Genomic DNA, 26970 nt, shown 5'->3' on the forward strand with positions numbered 1-26970 from the left:
ATCAGAATCACAGCAGACTTCTCAACACAAACTCACAAGGCAAGAATGGCATGGAGTGACTTATTTCAAGCCCTAAAGGAAAACAACCTCCAACCCAGACTGACGTACTCTGCAAAACTATCTTTCAAAATTGACAGAGAAATGAGATACTTTCATGACAAACAGCACTTTAGGAACCTCATGAATACCAACCCAGCACTCCACAAAATTTTAAACAATATCCTAGGAAAAGACAATGAGGATCACAACCTCAGGAAGCCCAGCAGAATGAATCCATTGGACACAACAAAAGATTAAATTCAAAGAGGGACAATCCAACAAAAAGAAAAAGTCATCACAAGGATAAATCAATACATATATTATAACCATCAATATTAATGGTCTCAATTCGCCAATCAAAAGAAATAAACTTGCAAAATGTGTCAAGAAGCAAGATCTAACAATATGCTGCATACAAGAAACACACTTAATTCAAAAAGAAACTCATAGACTGAAAGTTAAAAGGTGGAAAACAATACTCCATGCAACAGGAACCCAAAAAAAGTCGGTTCTTGGAAAAAAGAAAGAAAAGGCCCAAATCCATGCATTTAGGAATAAAAAGGGTGAAAGATGGCTGCTATCATGAAATCAACCAATCAGCTCCAAGCACTGCCAGTTGCACCAATCCACCTGAGGAGGAGGTGAGCTCTTCTTTAGGAGGAAATAATTAACTGTCACTGCGCCTAATCCATCATTTATGGTGTTAATTTAGCAAGATGTTTACAACTTGAAGCTTTCTACTTAAACCAGGTTTCAGAATCAAATCCATAAGAGGATATTTTTTGCAAAACCAGAGAAATCTACTACTAACAATGTTCTTAGTTTAGTTTTCAAGAAGCAGGAAATTGGAGCCAGGCATGATGACACCCTTATCCCAGTACTGGAGAGTCTGAGGCAGGAGGATGGCTGCAAGTCTGAGGCCCACCTGGGCCACATAAGTGAGTTCAAAGATGTTTTTAACAATGTGAGGAAACCCTGTCTTTAAAAAAAAAAAAAAAAAACAGAGGAAGTCAGAGGTGCAGGCACTGTTCATTAATAGAGCATTTGCCTAAGATACACAAGGCCCTGAGTTTGATGCCCAGCACTACCAAAAAAAAAAGTATAATGATTTGAGTGTTTTCTATAAATCTTCCCAGAGATACTGGAAACAGCTAAGATAATACCTATTGAAAGGCTATCTAAAAGAAGTCATTTTAAGCAAGTATACATGTATCCTTGTGTTTCAAAATACAGTGGTCCTTTGACTTACAAACTCGATCAGTTACCGAGGCTTATTGAACTAAGTCAATACAGCTGAGATCTGTCCTGGGTACATGCTATAGATAGTCAGAGGCAGATGAATCTTCCATTAATCTAACCCAAGTTGTTGGAATGTCAGGCCAGTCTAACTTGAGGGTCCGCTGTAGTTTATTGGCTAAGCTTTTAAAAACTCAAACCTCACTGGGAATGGTGGCGCATGCCTGGCCTGTAATTCTAGGCTGAGGCAGGAGGATCGCTTTGAGTTCAAGACCAGCCTTGGCTACAGAGTGAGTTCAAGGCCAGTCTGAACGACATAGCAAGACCCCTTCTTAAAAAACAACAACAAAGTAGATGGTGAAGAAAGAATGTTCTTCCTAAAGATTAGATTCATTTAAAAAAAATTATTTTACTAGGTGAAAAGGCTGCTCTGACCACACTTTTTAAAATACAGCTAACTGCTGCTTATCTAGGATTTTCCCCATGAATCACGGTTAGAGTGGCTGGTTTACAATGGTTTTTAAGAGGAAAGGAAGAAGCTCTTCTGTTATAAATAACAGGATTGAAGATGTACCAGAAGGAATTCAGGAATTACACAATCACACAAATAGTGAATCAGCCCTAGAAAGGGGAATTTTATATTATTTAAGGAATCAGCAAGCACATTTCCCAGGAGCTGGGGGGAATGGGAATTGTGTTGCTAAAACAGGCTGTGCCATTCTAGTGTGGAAACCTGAGTTTGAACTGGATTACAAAACAAGGGTCGGGCTTTGCATGGCAGTTCATCAGCCTATCTTGTCTTCCAATGTTTATTTTTCTGAATTAGGTCTTCAGTGAAGATCTCCCTCGACCTATACTGAGGGTCAGACCCAGGCGGCACTCTGCCAATGAGCTACATCCTCAGCCTTTTTATTTTTTGAGACCATCTCACTAAATTGCCCAGGCTGGCCTTGAACTTGTGATCTTCCTGCCTCAGCCTCAAGAGTAGCTATGTGGGACCACACATTGATTCTCATGCCTCAGCCTCCTGAGTGCTAGGATTACAGGCGTGCACCACTTGGCTGGCCAAACTATGAGAATCATTCCTTCCAATTAATTGGAGGCTGCTCTCTACATTAAGTGGCCTTCTAAACCAAATAGTCCTGGGCTATGGAATTGGGTTTGTCAGCAAAAGTACATATCCTTGCCATTTCTGTGTGTTTTACACAGCAGATTTGGGCAACTGCACTCATCCTTCAGCGGGAGCAATTTACCTGTTGTCAAGATGCAAACCAAGAAGGCTTAACAGTTTCGCTGATATGCAAGACCAGTAAGCCTTCCTGCTTCCAGCTGAGACCTGACTCCTTTCTGAGGTCACTTTAGTTACACTAGTAAGTAGCTACTCCTATGTGTAACTAATTGATCAAACTTATTAATAAAGCTCAGGGCTGGGGCTGAGCTCAGTGGAAGCACTTCTGGTGAGCAAAAGGCCCTGGGTTCTGTCCTCAGCCCACCAGAAAAAAGTTCAGAGCACAGGAAAGCCCTGGAACTATCTGTAACAGCTAAAAGCACAGGCCCCTCAACAAAGCCAAAGATGGGAAAGGAGTCGGGAGCTTCTTTAAGATGGCACCAAGTAGCAGCCATTAAAACTCTGAAGTTTTAAGTTAGAGTCACGGAAAAGCAGTGCTGAGCTATTATCAGCGCCATGAGCCGGCAGTTAAGTCTCAGACAACTTCATTCACATCAGGATGGTTGGTGCATGCACAGTGTTTGGATCATCTGGATTAAGAGCTTGGCAATCTGATGGGTGACCTGCTCCCTTACACATGTGGGCAGCTTGTAATTAACCAAAGATCAAGTGTGAAGGCCCGGGTAGAGAAGTGTGTCAGGAAAATCCCACACTAAGCCTAGCCACAATTGGTCTGTTCTGAAAAGAACGGCCTTGCATCATTCTTGGCTTCATACTTTCCTCAGATGTTTATCCCAGGCCTCCAGACAAGGTCAATGGTTCCTATCCTGGCAAATCAAACTTCAGTGGCAAACACTGACTTGGAAATCAGGGACCTGCTCTTGGGGGAAAATAAAATCAAAGCCATTTAGGGTTCAGAGGGGATAATCACTGCATGCCAAAGCAATTGCACTTGACCTTGGTGTTCCTGTGTCCCCGGGACACTTGAGGGATGTAGTGGTAGACATGGGGTCTGCCCTACACGTGACTCTCATGTGGTCGCTGAACGTGGACCAACGGATAAGTGCACTGAGGGATCAGTAGAGAATGTCAACCAATCTCCAAGCACCTTTGAGAAGAAAGTCATCACCAGAATACTTTGTTTCTGAAGGTCGAAATTCACCCTTGGACTAAGTAGCAGTTTGTAAACCAGAAAAGCCCAGCTGAGTGGTAGAGAACTCCAGTGATGTGATGTCTTGTGGAACTATTAGTAAATCACCTCGCCCAAATGTCACATCTAATGTGTATCAAGTGCTTGAGAGGCCATGTGCTACTCTGAGTACTAATTTAATTCTCAATAAACTGCACTGCACAAGGGCAACTTTTCTGCACGATACTGCACTAGTTAGTTGCCCTTGTTGTGCAACCACAGAAAGAGCACCAGACTGCAAAACTTGGGCCCTGTACGACTGCAGAGCACATGAGCTCCACCTGAGAAAATGAAAGTTCATTTTTAAAATAGCCTTTTTTTAGGAATCTCCAGCCCAAGGAGTTAATGGAGAAAGTTCTTTTGAATAGCACTTAGAAGCTCTTATAACTGCTTTCTTAGCAAATTCTATTTAAAAGTTTTAAAATTTGTTTAATGATGAATTTACTAGAGGTCTATTACAGCTTTCACCAAATGTCTCAATACTACAGTTAACTTTTCTTTGCAGTCTGACCAGTGCACAAGTCTACAGGGCTTCTTGGTTTTCCACAGCTCTGGTGGGGGAACTGGCTCTGGGTTCACCTCCCTGCTGATGGAGCATCTCTCTGTAGACTACAACAAGAAGTCCAAGCTGGAGTTCTCCATTTACCCAGACCCCAGGTTTCCACAGCTGTAGTCGAGCCCTACAACTCCATCCTCACCACCCACACCACCCTGGAGTACTCTGATTGTACTTTCATGGTAGACAATGAGGCCATCTATGACATCTGTCGTAGAAACCTCGATATTGAGCACCCAACCTACACTAACCTGAATAGGTTGACTGGTCAAATTGTGTCTTCCATCACTGCTTCCCTCAGATTTGATGGAGCCCTGAATGTGGGTCTGACAGAATTCCAGACCAACCTGGTGCCCTATCCCCGCATTTACTACCCTCTGGCCACATGTGCCCCTGTCATCTCTGCTGAGAAAGCCTACTATGAACAGCTTTCTGTAGCAGAGATCACCAATGCCTGCTTTGAGCCAGCCAACCAGATGGTGAAATGTGACCCTCGCCATGGTAAATACATGGCTTGCTGCCTGTTGTACCGTGGTGACGTGGTCCCCAAAGATGTCAATGCTGCCATCGCCACCATCAAGACCAAGCGTACCATCCAGTTTGTGGACTGGTGTCCCACTGGCTTCAAGGTCGGCATTAATTACCAGCCTCCCACTGTGGTGCCTGGTGGAGACCTGGCCAAGGTACAGCGGGCTGTGTGCATGCTGAGCAACACCACAGCCATTGCTTGCTTGGACCACAAGTTTGAGCTGATGTATGCCAAGCATGCCTTTGTTCACTGGTACGTGGGTGAAGAGATGGAGGAAGGGGAGTTTTCTGAGGCCCAGGAGGACATGGCTGCCCTAAAGATGGATTATGAAGAGATTCGAGCAGATAGTGCTGATAGACTGGATGAATATGAAGAGTATTAATCTGTCTGCTGCAATTTTTTTTTTATTTTTATTTTTTGAGACAGGGTCTCACTATGTAGTTGAGACTGAACTGGAACTCACTATGTAGCCCAGGTTAGTCTCAAACTCACAGTGATCCTCCTGCCTCAGCCTCCTGAGTGCTGGGATTACAGGCATGCACCACCACACCTGGCCTGTCTGCTGCAATTTTACACTCCACTGTCTTACTCTATGCATTTTTTTCTGCTCTGCAGAATTGTTTAAGCCCTAAACTGTCAATAAAAATGTTTGCATTCTCATGTCAATCCAGCTTCTCAATCACTGTAGATACGTGACCCACAAAGACCAATTGAGATGGTTCATGAGCCACCTGGTTGTTTGTTAATTGGGGATTAAATAGAGGACCTTTGCACTGAACTACATCCCCAACCCCTAAAAAAGTTATTTTTGTTTTTAAATATTGAGATAAGGTCTTGCTAAATCACTACTGGAGACTGAACCCAGGAGGCACTAGGTACCCTGAGCCTTCTTTTTAAAGATGAGACATTCTTAAATTGCCCAGGCTGGTCTTAAACTTTGCTATCCTCCTGCCTCGGCTTCGCAAGTAGCTTGGATGACAGGTGGGCACCACTAAAATGAGCCACCTGGTGGCTATTCAACATTTCAAGTACCTGTGTGCGATCCTCTGCTCCCAGGTTTGTTTCATTTAGAACTAAATTGAGGAGTGGTGACAAAATTATTTGGTAGCTGAGATCCATTGAGTCAGTACTTGAACTAAAATATAGATGAGAATAACCTGTTGGTATTAAAGTACAAATTCTGATTCTCTAGGCCCGGGGTGGGCTTCTAATACATTTTATTAGTTATGTGAGAAGGGCTTGTTAATGTTGCTTATCCCTACTGTCAAATACTGCACTGAAAGAGTTACTGTTCACAGAAAGCAGAGCTGGCTGACAGAAAACAACAGTCACAGCTGGATACGGTACTTGACCCAATATATGTTATGGAGCATTTGAAGTAAGGAAAATCGAATGTGTGTGTAGGAGAGACTGGGGAGCAGAGTTCCCTAATGTGAACCTACAGCGAAGCTCCGTTGGAAGCAGTGAGAGTCTAGAGTGCAGAGGGCTGAGGCACGGCCGTGGCTGGCAGAGAGCTTGATGAGAGCAGGGCCAGAGGACAGTGAGGGAGGGAGGTGTTGATGCTGCCTGCTGCCTGGGTGAGTACGCCCAACAGTGCAGGGACGCGTTCACCTGCTCCACGACTTACGTGTTACCATTTCTCCCACTGGTGATTTTTGTACCCCTTACCATCAAAAGGGAGCCGGGGCTATAGCTCAGCACACCCTGGATTCAATCACCAGTGCCACCAAAAACATTTCTTTAATTGTTCCATGAAAAATGACACTTATAAGCATAGAGTGGCAAACTTTTATGGCCTGGAATCAACTATGTGCTCAGGACATTTTTCATAGGATTCCTATGAAAACATCTGGCTTTTATGGTCCCTGCTGAGCCCTACCCCTAAGCACAAATTAACCTCTTGATACTTATCATTTGGGTGGGGCTCTTCCTGCAGCTGAGGGTAGGGTGAGGGCTGGGACGAGAACCTTGGAGAGGCAGCCAGCCCACCAGAGAGGGTCCTGGAGTCCCCCAACCAGGAGGTCCATTAGCCACAGCGCAAGTGCATATGAGAAGGAGTGGTCAAGTCCCAAAGGGGCAGCTGAACGTGACAGCCCACTATATCTGAAAGGGTGTGTGTGTGTGCTTTGTTTTTGTTTTTGTTTTTGTGTTTTTGGATTGTTTATTTGTTTGTTTTTTGTACCAGGGATCAAGCTCTGATCTTGCACTTGTGATCATTCAGAATGACCCAGACAGCCTGAAGTCCCTGTCCAGGAGCAGCCCTCTCCAACTTCTTTAGTAAGCCTTACTTTACTGATGACACTTATTTTATAAGTGTGCCAAGATGTGGAAAGAGTTGAAAGCTTTCAATAGCCACAATGGTGTGAGGTGAAAGAAGAGTTTGGCTGAGAAAAATATATTCCCGTAGAGTAAAGCCTGGGGAATTAGATGAGCAAAGTGCCTGTGGCTGGGAAGGGATCTGTCCTTGAAAAGATGATTTCTCCTCCTGTGTGGATGCGAGAGTGAATAGAAGAGAGCCTGCAGCAAAAACAAATGGACCCCAAGGTGGAAACCATCACTTTGTGGCTGACAATCACCTGATATGCCCTTGAGCACAAAGGGAAATTCTGGACTCTAACTGTGGAGGAGGCGGAGGCTGATGGGGGACAAATGGACACAGCCTGAGAAGGTGCTGGCTCTTGGGGTTGGCTGTGGGTCCAGATTCTGGCTGCTCAGAGAGGGCTTAGATTGGCTCAGAGGCTGCCGGCCATGGAGGGGATCTGGCCTCAGGCAGGGCTGTTTGGAGCTGGCGTGGGGGGCAGGACACAGCCTGCCTGCCTGGCAAATGACTGTGCACCCACGGGGATCGATCAGGCCAGGGGTCACCAAGTGGGTTGGAAAATAATTTTTTTTTTAATTTGAAACCCTAAAAATCCAGGTTGGAGTGAGCTTGGACTTCTGGAAGGTTGTGTGGCAACCCTGAGTAGGGCTGTTGGTGGAAAGGATGCAATCATAATTTCAGTGTCTCCTTTTCTTCACATGACCCTCACCCTGTGAGGGATGTTGTTATATCCTTGCCAGAGCTGGCTGCAGAGCAAACAGGGGAAGTGAAATGTGACCCCAGACACTGACTCCATGGTGACCTCTGTGCAGCCCCAGGGAGGGTCATCGGGTGTTCTTGGCAGCCTCACCAGGCCAGGGTCTTGAGGCCTACAGAAGCCAGCTGCCCTCTGGAGCACTGGAGGGGGCACAGCCACTGAAAAGGAGAACAGCAACCTCCTGCCCGAGGTCAGTGCACTCCCAGGGCCCTTCTTCCCAAATGACACCTCCTGAGCCTGGCCTTTACCATCTGCATTTCTGCCAGTGTTCTGGTCTTCTGGGCTCTGACTAGCATCACACATCAAGCTCAGCTTACAGCATTCTAGGGCTTCCCTAGCTGGCCTCTCCACACATTTCCAAACTCCTTCCACACACCAGTTGCAAAGGCTCTGAACCACATGGCTGGGAGTATTCACAGCAGTGATTCCACTCCTACTACCAAAATCTATCTTAGTCACTTTCCCTTATTGATGACACACAATACTCAATACTCACAAATTAAAGAAGGAGAGGCATATTTTGGCTCGCATTTCAGTACATGTTTGGCCGGCTTCAAGGCAGAAAAGCATGACAAAGGGGTCTGGCAGAGGAAAAGCTGTTCCCATTGTAGTGGCCAGGGAGCGGTGAAAGGAGGAAGGAGCTGAGGACCATATATGCCATTCCCAGTGACCCAGTGATCCTCCTCTTCTTACTGCCAGACTCTGCCTCCTGGCAGCAAGCCAGCTATGTCGTTCCCACGATTCAGTCTCCTTCCAAAAGCCCACCTGTCCCTTTGGGGATGTGTAGATACAAACCATTAACACCAAGGAATGAACCAGGCTTGAGAACAAAAAGGCCTTTTCATGTAAGCACCAAAAGAAGAGATAAATGCCTGACTTGGAAGTGTGTGGAAGTAAGGGCAGTAGTGTGCTAGCTGTAGCTAAGTTTTCCATTTACTTTTCTACTTTGGAAAGTTCTATAATCTGTTCTATGAGATAAACTGACAATATATCGACAGAAAAAATATAAAAATGTATTAATATACATAAAAGCACAGAAGCCATACTCAAAATGTGAGACTCAGAGAGGAGCAAAGTGGCTGAACCTTACATACAGCTCAACGAAGGGTGGGGGCCTGAGCTTCTGGTGGAAGGTAGGTGACACTGGCTGTGGAAGACTGGGGGAGGAGGTGCACAGCGAGTAAGTGTTGTCTAGTTATCCAGACACAGTCTCTCAGGAAAGCCACCTGTGGTCATCTCTGTCTGGGCAAGGTGTCAGGCCCTCAATCTCTTCTTCAAGTAAAAAGAAGTTTCCTGGGCAGAAGGGCACTATCGGAAAAGCCCCTGCCTTTACTTCTGTTTAATGATGTGGATAGATACAGATTTCTTTCTACAAAAAAAGCTTTTCAGAGTTGTTCCTGTGTCTATAGGCATGGGAACCTAATTTGTAGCACTCATCAACTTCTTATAATGTAAACACATCCACAATCAATAGGCTGGTGGAGTAACTCAGTAATAGATCACATGTTTAGCATTCAGGAGGCCTGGTGTTTGATTCCCAGCATCCCACCACCTTGCCACCAAAAACAAAAAAGCAAAACAAAACATTAAAAAAAAATCCACCACTGCTGATTTCAAGCCACTGACGCAATACCCTGTTGGCCTGCAGGCTTCCTGAAAACCTCACAGTGAAATCCAGCAGACCCCAGCAAACCAGTGAGGAGGGGGACTAGGACAAAAGGGAGAGCCACTGACCTAGGACGCAGAGAAACAGGCTTGGAACAGGCTGAATGTTTCAGCCAAATTTAACTACCTGGCTAATAGGAGACTTGTTTCCTAACTGTGCATAATACACACACTGATATTTCCTTATATTGTCTCCAAAAACAAAAAACAAAGTTTTTTAAAAAAAAGAAGCTGAAACAAACTAAAGGGTAAAACTACACAAACTAAAAACAAAACAAAAACCACCAACAAATGTATAGAAAAAAGAAGAAAGAAAATAATATCTTGGGAGCAGCAGGCGGGGGCCAACTAGAGAGACAGCCAGAAAGGTGAATGGAGAAAGCACATCCTGAGATTCAGAGTCCCTAAGGAACACCCTGTTATGGTTTGGATAAAAAACATCCCCCAGGCTGGATGAAATGTGCATACCTGTAATCCCAGAACTTAGGAGGCCAGCCTGGGCTATATCGCAAGACCTTATCTCAAAATACCAAGAAACAAACAGAAAAGCCTGCCAAAGGCTCCTATGTTCAGAGGTAGAGATTTGGAAGGTGATTAGATCTTGGGGAACTAACCTATGGATCCATCCACCGATGAGCTCATAGCTGAACATGCTGTTGCAAGGTAGGATTCAGCTGAAGGAAGGAGGTCACTGAGGGCATAAACCAGGGTATGTCCTTGTCCCCAGCCCTCCCTCTCTCTAACTCTTTCCCTCTCTGCTTCTGGTGGTCATGAAGTGAGCAGCTCTTCTGCCCCCACCCTTCTGCTGTGATGGTGCTGCCTCACCTCAGGCCCAAACCTGTGGAGCAGCCAACCAGGAACCGGCACCTCCAAAACACTGAGCTAAATATACCTTCACCTCTTTAAGTTGCCTTCTCAGGTATGTTGTCATAGTGACAGAAAGCTGACTAACACCCCCACTGTCTCTACTAGTGGCAAGAAGTTAAAATCACATAAAACCCTCTATGGCCTTCTACTTTGAGAGATTTATGAATAAAAAGAATTATTAGATAAACCACTGCTATTAACAGAAAAAATTTCCAGACTCCAGGCTACTTGCCAGAATAATAATGCAGATAACAGAGAATGTCATCGCTTCTCGGCCTTTTGGCTAAGATCAAGTGTAACAGAGAATGTGAATTTTTTGCAAGAGAATCTTACCTGTGTATCCTAAAGGGATGAAGAGGGGGCTCATCAAAGGAACAGTTACTAATTCAGGAAAGAGTAGAAAGAAATTACATAAGAAGGCCTGGCTGTAGCAACACAACAAAGGGCACATGTAGCCTGCTCGGCTGTTTCAGTTGGCCACTATGAAGACATGATTCCAAAGCACCGTATTTTTAGGGAACGCAGAGAATATCAGAACAAGCTGGGCAAGGTGGCCCATGGATGTAAGTCCAGCACTCTGGGAGGCTGAGGCAAGAGGATCACAAGTTTGAGCACAGCCTGGGCAACCTAGTGACTTAATGAGACCCTGTCTTAAGTTTTGGGGAGAAAAAGGAGTGGGGCTGGGGACTAAGTTCAGTGTGAAGGCTCTGGGTTCAATTCCCAGTAATGATCGAAAGGAGGGAGAGGAGATGAGAATGCCCCAGTGACATCTCATTGGAAAGAAAAGTGACATTTCAGAGATGAAATCTCATCTTCTGTGGTGATCTCCCAGAATGCAGCCCACACGGTGCACACAAATTCCTGGTGAAAGAAGGGGAAGTAGGGGCCAGGGATTTAGCTCAGTGGTTCCACTGCCTGCCTCACAAACTCAAGGACCAGAGTTCGATTCCCCAGTACTAAAAAATAAAAAATAAAGAAAGAGAAGTGGTCCAAAACACTACTCAGATCAGGGAGGAAGAGAACTCTGAAAGAATTTGTAAGATAGTTAAAAAGGCTGGAAACATTTGTGGAACGAAAAAGCACAAGTGAAAGTTAAGGAACCTAAGGATTATTTCTTCTTTTTTTTTTTCATTGAGTTTATTGGTACTTTTTAGGTATACAGTACAGTTACATTCACCATTGGGATCTTGTACCTTTACATGACAGGTCTTTGTTCTCGTTTTTTCCCATACTCCTCCCTGCCTTCCCTTCACCCCCTCCAGGATTATTTCTTCTATAACAGAAAAGAACATATCATCTAGAAAATAATGCCATCCTACTCTACATTTACATGGGGTAAAAAGAACAAGCAAACTGCCTTGAAATGCATAAATTTTAAAAATGCTTATCGTAAGGGCTAGAGGTGTACCTCAGTGGTACAGCACTTGCCTACTATGCGCTAGATCCTGGGGCTTAAACTCCAGCACTGCAGAAGAAAAAAAGTGTCTTATTTATACCTAATATTGATTTATTTATTTTTGAAATAGAACCTTGCTCTTTAGCCCACTTTACACTTGAACTCACCATACTCCTGCTTCAGCCTGCCAGGAGCTGAGATTACAGGCAAGTGCTACCTATAAAAATATATATTTTTTAAAGAAGTATGCTGAATTTAACTGTAGAGTCCTAAATGTCCTGTGGAGATCCTTTTCTTTTGTGGTGGGGCAGGATGGGATAGTGTTTAAAGCAGGGTCTACCTATGTAGACCAGACTCAGCCCTGAACATAAACTCTTTCTCCCTCAGACTCCCAAATAGCTGGGACTACAGACCAACTTTTTCTTTTCTTTTCTTTCCATCTTTTTCTTATTGCATTAGTAGTAACCATCTTAAGAGGACACACTCAATGGATATCTTTTCTGGGACATGCTTTCTCTGTGTACTGGAGCCAGTAACAGGCTAAGCAAGGACCTAGAAGTGGTTTTAGGTAATGTTATGGATTGGATGCGAAGCATCCCCGAAAAGGCTCCAGTGTCGTAGGCTTGGTCCCCAGTGCAGCGATGCGCTGAGATGGCTCGGGAGGGCCCCAGCCTCATGAATGGAAGGGCCCATCATGAGTCTGCAGCTGAAGGGCTGTCGGAAAGGAGGCCTAGTAGAAGGAAGGCTACTAGCAGGGTGGCTTTGATAGGCGTACCTTGTTCCTGCCTGGCCCTTCCTCTTTGACTTGCTCCCCCACTCCCCGCCCACACCCCACCCCACCCTGCTTCTGGCCACCATGACATTGGCAGCTCTCCTCCACCGCACCCTCTGTCATGATTCTCTGCTTCACTACAGGTTCAGAAACAGCAGAGTCCAAGTGAGCCTGGACTGAAACCTCTGAAGCAGTAAGCCACAATACATCTTTCCTCTAAAAGTTATCTCGGCTATTTTGTCACAGTGATGGGAAGCTGACTGACACAGCATTTACTCTGAGTTCTTCCACTTTGGGCCTGAGGTAAATTATTTCAAGTCTCAGGACCTTATTTCCCACAGCCAATAAATACTACCTTTCTTAGCTAGGCATGGTGGTGCTCATCTATAATCCCAGCCCTAGGGAGGCTGAGGCAGGAGGACGGCAAGTGTAAGTCTATCCTGGGCTACAAAGTGAGACCCTATCTCAAACAAATAATTTTTTAAATTGCTATATACCTATACCTATACACAAAAATATACCTAGACTATTACTTATTTGTAATATGTAATTTATAACTAAACAAATTCTTTTATATCACTAGTATCCTAGCACGGAAAATAGCAGTTAGAGTAGGAAAAAAAAGGCATAAGGCTTGGTCTTACCCAAATTCTTTTTTTTAGTGGCAGTACTAGGGATTGGACCCAGGCAAACAGTCCACCACTGAGCTACATCCTCAGTGCTATTCTTTATTCTTTTTTTTTACACAAGAGTATTGCTAAACTACAACCTTCAAATTTGCAATCATCCTGCCTATGCCTCCTCAGTAGCTGGGATTATGGGTATGCACCACTGTGCCCAGTTATTTTTGAAGTTGAGTGGTCTGTTGCCCAGGCTGGCTTCAAACTCTTGGGCTTAAGCGATCCTACCATGTCAGCCTCCCAAGTAGCTGGGGCTAAAGGCACCTATGACCATGCCCAGTTCCTCTCTATTTATTGGTGTGCTATGTGGACGTTCTATGGGATAGCTACTTAAAGTCAAGGTTCTCCTGAATCAGGGTAGATATACAACCCTTCTTCCCCTGAAACACTGTAAAGCTCCAGCAAAAGCCCCATATGAAAGTATTCTGTAATGTAGTGGTTATTGTTATGAGACCTTGACTGAATAACACATTTTCATCTTGGCTTTTGTATGGTTCACATGGCCCACAGAAACCACGAGTCCAAGCATCACAAAATGTTAGAGCTGGAGGAGGCCTCAGAGAAGATCCTGTCCAATCCTCACCTATGGCACCTGTGGAACCCGGAGTCTGAGAAGAGAAATCCCCATCCAAAGCTATAAAGCTCAACATGGCAGGGCACTGACCACATCTCTCCCTGTTGGTAACTCAATAGGTTTTTGGTGAGTTCTGGAAAATTTCAGTTGTTCCTGCCTCTCCTCAGTAATGCTTAGACTCATAACGTGCTCATATAAAGATTAACATTTTAACTGCACACCCAGGAGGTCTTCCTCCAAAAATTCCAGCAGGGGGCAGCAAATTTAAATACTGTGTGGATCCCAATGCTTAAAATGATTTTAAAATTCAAGGGATAAAGTATTATCTCTAATATTGTCCACACCACCTCTAGCAGTTACAGCTACTAGTACTTCTCAGTGCTTCGTATGTGGCAAGCACTGCCTAGCTGCTGCACATTACTTATGTCATTTAATCCTCTCAATAATGTGTCACTTATGAGTTGTTTTCCCATTTTATAAGAGAAGAGAGTTATTAAGAAACTTTGCCAACAACCCATAGCTAGAAGCCAAGTAAATGCTAGAATCCAAACCAAGGTCATCAGAACTACTAAGTTCTAGATACCTTGTGCTGCCTTGGAATTGTTCACATGGATACAAGGAGTAGGAAGTGAGAAAGCAAAAGATATTTTCTTAATGGAATTGTATGAAAACAGAATCTAAAAATACATGTTTTGTTGTTATCACTGCTAGGATTGAACCCGTGGCCTCAGGCACTCTAAGCAAGTGCTGTACCACTGAGCTACACCTCAGCCCTGCTCATTATTTTCTAAATTGCCAAAATGAACTGTTATCAAGGTCCGTGTCCTCCCTCTGGCTAAATCCAGCAGTCAACTTTGAGTCTGCATCTCACTTGACCTCCCAGCACTTTCGACCCTGCTCATCATGTCTCCGCCCAGGACTGCTCCACAGCGGGTCCTTCTCGGTGTCCAGCACTAGTTCTGTCGCTGCTCCTGGAGCTCAGCCCTTGTCTTCATCTCCTCTAGCTCTGTGCTTACTACTCACTCCTTTGATCTCATCCAGTGTCCTGAGGCCTCTAGAATGCTACTGAAATGTGAATCTCTACCTCAGACCCCTCTTCCTTGAAATCCAGACTCTCATACCCAGCTATCTGTGTACTGTTCATTGCTGCCTCCACAGGACCGAACACAACCAGAAGCAGCCTTGATACCGCTGCCTCCTCTCCAGCAACCCCGTTCTGACCTTTTGCATCTGTCAGTGGCAAATCTGTCTCTTACCAAGGGTAAAAACTGTACAGAGTGACCCTTCATCTTTTCCTCAAGAACACTCACAAGAGAATCTTAAGGAAATAATTTAGGTTTTATCTTCAGTATGCGTCCAACTCCAACCACTTTTTCTGCCTCCTCTGCTACTACTTTGGACTGAATCTTCATCGTCTCTCTAATGGGTTATTGCCATGAATGTCACCCGTGCCTTCCCATAATCTGTTCTCAGTACAATGACAAGTGAGCTTTTTAAAAAGTTAATCAGGTCATACCACTTCTCTTTCTGAACCCCACACTGACTCCCAAAGTGGGAGTAAAAGCCACAGGGCTTGCAGGGACTTAGAAGGAGCTATAAAATCTGGCTTCCAGCGAGGTGTGGTGGTGCATATCTGTAACCCCAGAACTCCAGAGGGCTGAAGCAGGATTGCAAATCTGAACCCAGGCTAGGCAAATTAGCAATTTATGATTTATGGCAATCCTGTTCCAAAAGGGGTGGCTGGAGATGTAACTCAGTGTAAAGGCCCTAGGCTCAATCTCCAGTACTGAATTAAAAAACAAAAACAAAAACCTGGCTTCCTCTCCAACTTCAGCTGTGTGTGTGTGTGTGTGTGTGTGTGTGTGTGTGTGTGTGCGCGCGCGCGCATGCGCGCGCGCGCGCGCTGCTGGGGACTGAACCCAAGGCATGCTAGGTAAGTCTCTACCACTGTTCATTCAGCCCCACTATTCATCTTTTCCAGGCCCTTGGCCTCCTTCCTCTTCCTTTCAGGAACACTAACAGCTCCCTCTTGCTGGAGGTGGGGGGTGGTTATTCCATTGATGGCTGTTCTGGGACTACTCTTCTCCCAGGCCAAGCCCTCTTAACCCCTCATGACCTTCAAATCTTTGTTCAAATCTCACACATTTAAAATAACCCTGCATGGGCTGGGGATTTAGCTCAATGACACTGCGCTTGCCTCGCAAGTGCAAGGTCCTGAGTTGGAACCCCTGTACTAGGAAAAAAAACAAAATAAATAACAACAAAACTAACTCTGCCTGAGATCTCTTCCCTGAACACTCTCATTCAGCTTTACTTTGTTCTATATTTTTCTTGTTTTGTTTTGGTACAAGGGATCAAACTCAGGACCTTGTGCTTGCAAGGCAGACACAGTGCCACTGAGCTAAAGCCCCAGCCCAGTTTTGTTTTGTTTTGAGACAAGATTTCACTGTTTAGTTCAGGCTGGCCTCAAACTCACTGTGTGGCCCAAGCTGATCTTGAACAATAGTTCAATAGTGATCCTCCTGCCTCAACTTCCCAGAGTGCTGGGCTTGCAGGTGTGTGCTACCAAGCTTGGCTCTATACTTTTCTGTAGCACTCTTAGCTTTCTAATAAATAATCTAATGTACTTAGGTATACATGAATTCATTATATCAAGGAATTATAACAAATTTATAAAGACCTTAATTGGTTTTATTTATGATTCTAGAATTAAGATATCCACCCCACCCCCCAACCACAGTAAGTTACATTCCCAACACTTTTTATTCTCTTTTGAGACAGGGTCTCACTACATCACTAAATTGCCCAAGCTGTGCTCAAACTTGTGATCCTCCCGTCTCAGCCTCCCTGAATGCTGGGAGTACAGACATGTGACACTACACACAGAATAAGTGCTCTGCTGGCCCAGAAGAAGAGGTTGGTTTTATAAGGAAAAGGGGAGGAGGGGGATGCTGAAGAAAGCAGAAACAAAGAACAAAAAGCAGGTTGATCTTTTCAAAGTTACTTTCCTTGTAAGGCAAGGACAGGAAGACTTAACAATAGAAAAAAAGTGACTGGTTAGCATCATCTTTTGGTAGGGATTAAAGCAGAGGGAATTTCACTATTATGCCAGGTGAAAGTGGCCTGTTTCAGAAGTTTGCTTTTTTATCTCTTTTGATTTCTCAGAAGATCAGACAATACCTTGATCTTGTTTTGGTGAGGAGGGACTTTAGCATGAGTGACTCCATTTTGAGTTTTAGGCTGGTCTTTTGGGGTCCCGAAGAGGGGCTTAGTCCAAAATGACAGGCTCTAGGAATTGGTATTTACAACTTGTCTGTTGTGCCTCCCACGGCCCTCTAAAACGTACCCACTGTGAGGAAGACCTGTCAACTGTGCTCACATATGTATTTCCTAAGAACCTAGATACTGTGCTAAATGTATATGCAGAATAAATTTAAAAGCTGGAAAACTCTACTAAGACTAAACTATTTAACAGATTGGTGGCACGTGCCTGTAATCCCAATACTCAGGAGGCTGAGGCAGGAGGATCACTGTGGTTCCAGGCCAGCCTGAGCTACATAATGAGACCTTACCTATAAACACGAAACTAAACCAAAAAACAACAACAAAATAACAGATTACAATGCTAATTCTTCCAAATTTCAATATATCCTGCTACTCAATTTGTGTTGAATAAGCATTTGATGAATGAAATATGCATCAAATTTGAAAAGGAAACCCTTGCCTATTTCCATCTAGGCCTCTGTGGTTCCTGACCTGACTGAGACCCTCTCAGCAAACATGCCATCCTCAACTAACAACAGGAAACCACTAAAGGGAGATGCTATCCTCACTAACCATAACAGATGTCCATAAAGAAAATTTAGGACAGGATATGAAATCTCCCCAGCACCGAAAAGTCCAATATTATTTACACACCTGCACTGACTGTCCTGGCTTCCTGAACTCCAAACATTCCACCCCAGATTACTTAGAATTAAAACCCCCTTCCAAAAAAAAAAAAAACTCCTTCACAGCCCTATAAAAATTTGACTCCTCCTCTGGCCAAACACTGATCTCTTTCTTGATCTCAGCCTGTCTGCACCCAGAGAGAATGAGCCACCCTTTTAGCTCATAGGAAGCCTGTGTCTGGGTAGTTTCTTGTGCACTGTTTATAACATCCACTTGTACGAGTTGTTGGGTGTCTTGAGTTCTTCCTGTTCTGTATCCGAAACCCATTTCTGGTTTCACTTTGCCTTTCCTACTTCCAGGGAAAGTCCTGTAACTTCTATTCTGTGGAATAATAGCTTTTGTTCTCTTGATATTTTCATGAACTTTGTCTCAGAGGTGGTTAAGGAACTTCAGAGCTAAGATAAAGGATGAAGTGCACAGAAACAAAAAGTTAATTGGGTCAATCACTTTCTGGACCCCACACTGGCTCTCAAAGCCCACAGGACTTGCAGGGACTTAAAAGGAGCTATAAACTCTGGCTTGAAATAAAGAAAAATGAACCTTTGCAGGTCTGGAGAGCACTACATTTTCCCACACTGGCTCTCAAAGCCCACAGGACTTGCAGGGACTTAAAAGGAGCTATAAACTCTGGCTTGAAATAAAGAAAAATGAACCTTTGCAGGTCTGGTCAGAGCACTACATTTAGTATGAGGCAGAACAAGGCAGTGCTGAAGGGCAGTCACAGCTGGGACCTAACTTCAGCTCCATTTCCCACTGCCAGACCTTCAACTGGTTTAATTTCCTGAGCCCTGATTTCCCCATCTGTAATGAGGACAATAGTAAATAAGGCTTGTGGTGTGGATGAAATGTGTACTCATTTCTTCTTGGCTTGAAGCTTCCAGCCACAGTCGTAATGCGTTCTATCTTCTGCATTGACTCTCTCCAGGGCCCTGCCCTGTCTGACTGCCTATAATATTTTAACTAACTTAGCTGTCTATAATACTATCACTATATGAAGTGATTGGTCTTATGTATATTCATGTAATAGTATATTGTTCAAGAAGTTATGAAAAGTAATAAAGAGGCAAAACCTATGCTGATGCAGAAATCATATCTTAGCCTAGCATAAAAATTTATAATTTATATCCCCTAAAATAGTTGATCTTCACATATTTATTGACTTGAGGGTAGGTATTATTCATTTTTATAAGTGATAAAAGGTAAGGCTTAGAAAATTTCATACTAAAAGTTGGTGAAATAACAAAGTGTGAAAATGCACTTCGAGTATTCTTAGAGACACTACAATGACATAAGCTTTAATTTATATTCCTTACATATGAATCATCCTTCTGTCTTGATGGAAATAGGTTCCTTGCCTCAGAATCTATTACATCTTTCACATAATATTTTCTTAGCCAGCTAGAATCACTTTCAATCTTGCTGAAGGGAATCCCTTGGAGGCTTAGCAGCAGTTTCAATAGAAGTATGGCTCTACGTATCAACACACTCTCAATTATTCAAGACAACACTGAAAGTCCCAGAGATAGATTACTTCAAATGCAGTAGAAACTAATTAATAGTTCGTTGACTTAGATAAGCTGGAATAAATGGATGTTTTAAACTGGGAGTGTGTTTACCATGTACCCTGATGATATCTGACAAAAGAACTAAGGGCTCCCTCAAAAATATAGCAAGCAGGTTCAATAGGACAATTTGGAATCCAAACTCTCCATGAAAAAGAAACAGTTCACATGAGACCCAGAATTAGCAGGAAGCATGAACTGCACCTCTTTGCATGACAGCTACACACACCAATACACTTGTCCCACTTGCTAGCAAAACTGTCTAAGACTCGCCCCAGGATAACTTATAGAAGTTTGCTACAAAGTGACATAGCACTTCCTCTGGCCTCACCAATGAGGAGCACTGGAATTACATATGGAATTGTGTACCGTAACATATAACACTCATGACTACCATGGAAACTGTTTGCTATTTCATCATCCAGTCTCATTAAGCTGAATAAAGTTCTTTAAACTTATTTAAGGATAAGGTCTTACAAAACACAAAATTTGCTTTATTTATTCATCTATTACCACTTCTTTATTTATGACCAATGTCAACCTTACAATAATGATCATATGCTGAGACTCTTCCAAGAATAGAATAATGTCAGCATATATTTTGGATAAAGTCATTTGTATTTACAGACAATATATAGGAATATTAAAATAATATTGACAGAGTTTTCAGATCTCTGATCTAAAAATGCTTGGCAAATTTCTTTACTTGTCAGTAATTGTGATAATCAACTATAAGAACAGGTTTCCAGGAATTCCTTCCACTAGACATTTTCAGTATTTCATTGATATATATTTGTAAACTGATCACCTACCATAATTAAGTCACTGTGTCACCCTCTCTGTTCAGAGCTTTCAATAATAATTTTCAGTAAGCAATAACAAATTTTACTTTTTTAAGTATTTACTATTTCTCTAACTACAAAACTTTTAAAAATGATTTTGTATAATGTTACAAGGCTTTAAAATTCCTGAGACATTCAAATGTGATTTTTTTCCTTTAATCACTGTGTTGTCCTTCAGAAAAACAAAATTTCAATCAAATTACCATACATCAAGTTAACAAAAGAATACATTTAGCTGCATGTTATTTTTACCACTAATTTGATTCTATATTTTTAGATGCTTAAAAAATTGTTTCTTCCTGTTATGAAAAGTGTAAGTTGCTCCTGAAAACAATTTGCAAAACTGATATATTTTGCTATTTTATTCTTCCTTTCCTATGCTGAAAAATTGGTTATTTGACATGAAGTAGGCCAGGATGTGAGCTGACCATATTATCAGTAGCTTACTGGGAAGGATTACATTGAGAACATCAGTAACTGGAGAAGTCCCAACAGTATAGCTGTTACTGTGTGTAAAATAATAGACCATTAACTATAAAAGGCATCTTGACTTAAGAGCACATCTTCAAAGTGAATATTACACTTTCTCCACAGCACATACCTTGTGACTGGCAGGAAAGGGAGACCAAAGCTACAGAGACAGAGTGAAACCTTGGGACTCCAGCGGGCCTCAGGGAGAAAAGCAGCGGCAGAATGGACCAGCATGTGCTGTGACCTTCAGGGAAAGTGCAAGATTCTTCACTGACTTGAGTCCTTCAACAGGCAACAGTGGGTGAGTAACTCCAGTCTAAGTGTCTGCCAAGAGAGTGCTTGGTTGGACCACCATTCTAGGAAGGACTGACTGTTTGAACCCAGGACTCAGACCAGCTGTCGGATGGCATCACTTCAGGGCTCCTATTGTTACGTTCCCACAGTGACTAGGTGAGAGACAGCTACTGCAGACAGCCAAGGTCATGGAGTGGGCTGAAAAGGCCTCCTGAAGGGTTTGAGCTGAAGGGCATGGCCTCCCCCCCTCCCCATGGCAAAAGGCCAGGCCCAGCCTGAGTTGCTCTGGAATGAAAGCCATGACATTAATGCTCACACCCTAATCCTACTGCCTACGGGCATCTGCATCCAGCATGGACCTGGGGTCTGACTGATTTCTTTATCTACCAGTATGAGCAGAGATATGACTTAACTCCAGCAATGTCCAAAAACAGGAGATTCCAGAAGAAAACTACATTCAAAACTACAGAGAAATTTCTCTGTTTCTTTCTTGTATCAGTGCACACGTTGTTTGCTTTTTGGTTGCTGTTGCTGTTTTTCTTGGGTTTTTTTCTTTTTTCTGGTTTCTCCACTTTCTTCACCAGTTTATTTGGATGTAGAAATTTTTCCTTTGTCCTTTTTTGCTTGTTTCCTATCTCTCTCTCTCTTCTTTTTTTTTTTTTCATTTCTTTGCTCTTCTTCTTTTTAATTTTCTCCCTTTAATTTTTCTCTTATTTTTTACTCCCCATTTGTTTTTCTTACTTTTTTATTTTATATCTCACATAGTTTTATTTTCTTTTTTAACTTAATATTATCAGTGTATGTTTGCAATACACGGATTTTATAGTCATCCTGGGAAGCTGGCACATGTACATAATACAACTTGCTTCTATTTTAATTCCCTTCTGTTGTCAAGACTTGCAAGGGAAACAGATTTAATACACAGCACATAATTTATAGGATTATTTTATAAGTCACCCAAAAGGTGAAATGCAGAGGAGTGAAAGAGATCCAGCCACACACTACAGACCCGAGGAATCCAGCTAAGGGCCTGGACCCACAACAATGTCCCACACAAGTCCAGCTGAAGACCTAAAGTCCAAGGCAATGTCCTCCATGAATCCAGCCGCAGCAATGTCTCATGCTTGTCCATATTGAGGATCCACACCCAGAAGGTCCAAAGGCCTTTGCCAAAGAAAGAAACTTGCATCAATGGGGTGTAGGATTTGTGCCACCAGGCTGAGGATCTACAATGGAGCTAGTAAGTGACACTCATGGTGAAGATCAGAGCTTGCACAACTAGAACAGCAGTTATTCCCAGCAACACTGAGGCCCTGAGCTCCTCTCTGATGAGAACAGCCAAACTCACATCAGAAAAACCAACAGACATAAGCTTATCCTAGAAAATCAACAGCCCATTATCTTCCCCTCCAGTTATCTTTTTATGCTATCGGCAACAATCCTCACATGGGTCTTCCATGACCAGAACATGCTGATTCAATTCATCTGGGCCTTCCAAGTTGACCACTAGTTAATCCACTACAACCCACCACGGAAGAAATTTCAAGGTAGTCTAATGTTGAGGGAGTGGCATGGCTGCTCTTGGAGGCTTTTAACCAGATATATGTTGAGAATAAAGAGCAAAACAGCTCAACAGAATGATTTAAAATGTTTTGAGTTTTGCCAAGAAGGAAGCTCCAGTAAAGCTTAGACTGCAAAGATAGAACAGAGGAGATTCTCATTGCTGAGAAGGGACAGAAGTATAGAAAAGATGGCCTGAGGACATCACAAGAAGCAGCAGGACTCCACCTTTTGCAGCCTCAAAATTGCAAAAGTGAAAGACTTTGCTTTGAGAAGAAAGACCCAGAGTACCATGTTCCAGAATGGCAGCAGCCTGGAGAATGTGTACCTCAGAATTGGATCCAGAGTGCTCTGTGATATGGGCACTCAACCCCTACAGCCAAGAGAGAGGGAAGACTGGCTACTACTGCTCCAGCTGGTGGCAGACCTTGGCATCATCCATGTGGCCCTAGTTTTAGGTGCATATAGACTGGAAGAGTTGTGGGGTCAGGAAGGCTTTCATCTAGATTTCAGAAGAAGGCCTGGGAGGTCAGACAGTGTGTGTAAAGCTGTGAGTGTGAAGCTAAAGGTTCAGTGGAGATCCCAGAAGTTTGAAGATAGGAACATGGATCACCTGAGAAGAGTTGCAAGGAGGGAGCAGAACAGGTCCTAGAAAGAAACCATGGAAGCTACAACTACCCAAGGGGTAGAACCACCCAAGCCCTTTGGAGCTAACATGTTGCCACAGATGGCCTCAGACTTAATGTCTGAACTATAGGACTTAATGTTTGTCCTGTAGTATTTTGGACTTCCCTTGGTCGCATTCCCTTGTATCCCCCTATGTGTACCTTTTTTGGAACAGTAATATCTATCTTGTGTCATTAAATGTTGGAAGTGTTTAACTTTCTTTTCATTTGTACAAGGGCTTACAGCTAAGTCTGCCTTAAATCTCAGAGGAGTCTTTGGACTTGGAATTTTCATCAATGCTGAAACTGTTAGGACTTTGGTAAGTTTTAGAGATAGACTAAATGCCTTTTGAATAAAGGGATGTGCGTGAGTCTTTAGGGAACCAGGGGCAGAATGTTATGGTTTGGGTCTAGATGTCCCCCTAAAGCCTCATGCAGTCATGGGTAGATGCTGTAGAGTGATGCAAGGATTAAAGGCATGTAATTACTAAAACAGTACACATAAGTGATTGGTTTAGCACCGCTCTAATCCTAGTAGACTGAATAAGATAAAAGGAGCAAAAAGACATTGTTAAATTTCCTTGTTGCTTTTGCTACCATGTGGGCACCATGAACTGTTTCTCCTCTGTGGTGCTCCTCTGATAAAAGGTCCTTTGTTATTTCTGCTATCTTCTGCTACCATGAACTGTTACCCCTCTACTGCCCTACCTTGTAGCCTACTAATTATGGACTGAAACCTCTACAAACTATAAGCCAAATAAAACCCTTCCCCGCTAACTCTGGGCGTCAGGTGTTTTGTCTCAACAATTAGAGAAAAGTAACTAACACACCTTCTCTTCCCCTCCCTCCTTCTCTCCCTCCCTCTTCTAGTTCTACTTTGCCTGTTTTCATTCTTATTTACATTATTCGAAATTCATGTAATGGTATATAATGTCCACATTCACTGAGGTTATCAGGACCTTGTATAATGCATATCTTCACTCTACCTGTTTCTCCATCCCCTCCCCCTACCTCTTCACCATTGATCCCCTGGATCCCTTTCCATCTGCAAGAGATCCATCCCCTTGTCTCATTCTATCCTTCCTTTATTTTTCTCTTAGTTTGTACTCTGCCTTTCTCAGATAAGAGCTACCTTATGGGATTTAAATTTGTGTGTCTAATTTATTTCACTCAACATTGTATTTTCTACATGCATCCAATTTCCTACAAATGTCTCAAATTTGTCCTTCTTTATAGCCAAGTAGTATTCCATTATATACATACTACAATTTCTTTATACATCATCTGTTGATGAGTATAGAAGCAGTTTCCAATATTTAGCTATTATGAATTATCACATCACGTTTTCTGTTACCGTTACCTAATCTCATAAACGCCCTTCCACTGCCCAATAGCATTCTTTGTCCCACTTCTCTCTCCTCCTTCTCATGTCATATAGCTTAAGGTTTCAAATTTTTCCATCATTTCCCCATTCCCAACCCCTATATCTTTAATAGTATAATCATAAATCTTTATTAATCTTTAGATAATTAACTCTACAAATTTACTGCTGAATTCTTTGCTACTATTAGCATAGATAGCTGTTACATTTAGTATGCATTAACTGTAAGTCGATATCTGAGTTATCTTAATGTTCACAGCATAAACATCGATTTCTGCTGTAGTTTTAAGGGTGATACATATGCCATAAAAACCAATTATATATCACCCTTAAAACCACAGAAGAAATCCATGTTGCTTGATTTTACCAGGGTTGCATAATTGTTGCCAGTTGTGTTTTCTCTGAAAGCTCTCACACTTGTGACATTATCAATACTAGAGCACAATCCCAGAGAACTCAGCATTGGGCCAATTACACTGCATCCTCCCCTCCCAAATTAACTGAGGTAGTTGGATCTTGGGGCTGAGGCAAAGGACTACGGTTAGCTGTACCCAAAGTACAACAGTGCAAAACTAATCAAAGAGATCTGTATACTTGCAATAAAGTCTTTACACAAAAAACATCCAAAAACCTCAGCACAAACAAAATAAACAAAAAAATAGAAACATGAGAAGACAATGCAACAAAATGCCTCCTGAAACTCCCAACTACTCTGAAGTTAATCTAGGAGAAAAAAGTGGGGAGGACAGCATAAACCACATACTCAAAAGGATAACAGAGGAGACTGGAAAATAAATCAAAGAGATACTCAGCAGGATCATAGAAGATATAACTAAACAGATCATAGGAGTAATAAATAAAATGATCCAGGAATTTTCAGAAATACTAACAAAAAATTAGCTAGAGTAAACACAATCATACAAAACAAGAATGATGAGTTTAACAAATTATTAGAGTCCATGAAGAGATTTCAATCAGAATTCTAGGAGATTACAAAGTACAATGAAAATATGGGCAGCAGAAGTGACAAGTGTGAGGACAGAATTTCAGAACTAGCATACAACGATGCCTTCAAACACCAACTACTCAGACACCGTAAAAGCAAAAAAATAAAATGAAAAATGGATCTGACGGCTGCTAGGAAATAAGACTAATCTAAAAATAACTGGAATTAGTGAAAAATCGGAAGACAACACAAATGACATTAAAAACTTGTTGAAAAAAATAATGGCAGAAAACTTCCCAAACGTAGGCAAAGAAGTAAGCACATAGATAAGTGAGGCACAAAGACACACATATAACCCTGACCAAAGGAGAACCTCTTCACACAACATTATACTCAAGCTACCAGAAGTTCATCATAGGGATAAAACCTTCAAAGCTCTTAGAGAAAGGCAACCAATCACATATAAAGGTTATCCCATTAGAATTACAGTAGACTTCTCAACACAAACCTTAACGGTCAGGGGGGCTTGGAATGAAATGTTTCAAGCCGTAAAAGATAACTTCCAACCCCAACTTACATATCATGCAAGACTTTCTTCAAAATTGATGGAGAAATAAGGTATTTCCATGACAAGGAGAACTTCAAAGAAACTCATGAGCACCAAACTAACATTATAAAAATTAGCAAAAGTATCCTAGAAATAGACAACAATTCCAATAAATCAAAAGGAATGACTACACCTGGCAAGATGAGCAGCTAAGCAAAAGAAAAAATAAGGAAATCAGAAACAAAAATAAATAATCAAGACCCTTCAATAGTAACTGTCAACATAAATGGTCTCATTCTCTAGTCAAATGACACCTACAGACTGGCAGAACTGATCAAAAAACAAAATCCAATGGTATGCAGAATGCAAGAAACACAGTTAATTCAAAAAGAAATTCACAGGTAAAAAATCAAAGCACAGAAAATAATATCACAATCAACAAGAACCCAGAAAAAAGCAGGAGTAACTATCCTAATTTCAGATAAAACAGATTTCATGCCAAAACTGATCAAAAAAGACAAAGGAAGTCACTACATATTGATTAAGAGAACAATTCAACAGGAAGAGATTACAATTATAAACATATATGTAACAAATATCAGCATGCCTAACCATTAAACAAACACTATTGACATAAAAAATCTGATAAATACTAATACAAGTCTAATAGGGGACCTCAATACTACACTTTCACAAATCGACCAACATAAAAGGTCAACAAAGAAATATCCAGTATGAGGAAAGAAATTATGATGATCAGAGTAGAGGTTAATAAAGTTGAGACTAAAAGAACAAAAGAATCAATCAAATAGTTGGTTCCTTGAAAGAATAAATAAAATATGTCATAGACAAAAAAAGAATTTTTTTTACTACAAAAGGAAGATCACCTCCTTGTACCAGGTGAGACCACATAAAGAAATCTTCAAAAACCTTAAGATACAATTTCAAGAACTTGAGTTAGCTTTCCATAACTTCCTGGGTTCAAACAAAATATATGCATATA

The 26970-nt window shown here is 42.2% G+C and overlaps 1 protein-coding gene and 1 pseudogene across 6 annotated transcripts in view; one reads left to right on the plus strand and one right to left on the minus strand.

The window, feature by feature from the left end:
- The window catches only part of Tmem117 (transmembrane protein 117), a 559715-nt gene that overhangs the window by 506671 nt on the left and 26074 nt on the right, over positions 1 to 26970 (minus strand). The gene's annotated exons all lie outside the window — the stretch shown is intronic.
- Positions 4190 to 5099, plus strand: LOC104856181 (annotated as a pseudogene).

The sequence above is a fragment of the Fukomys damarensis genome, unplaced genomic scaffold, assembly GCF_012274545.1.
Source record: "Fukomys damarensis isolate Sample0158 unplaced genomic scaffold, DMR_v1.0_HiC HiC_scaffold_15, whole genome shotgun sequence".
Taxonomy (NCBI): Eukaryota; Metazoa; Chordata; class Mammalia; order Rodentia; family Bathyergidae; genus Fukomys; species Fukomys damarensis.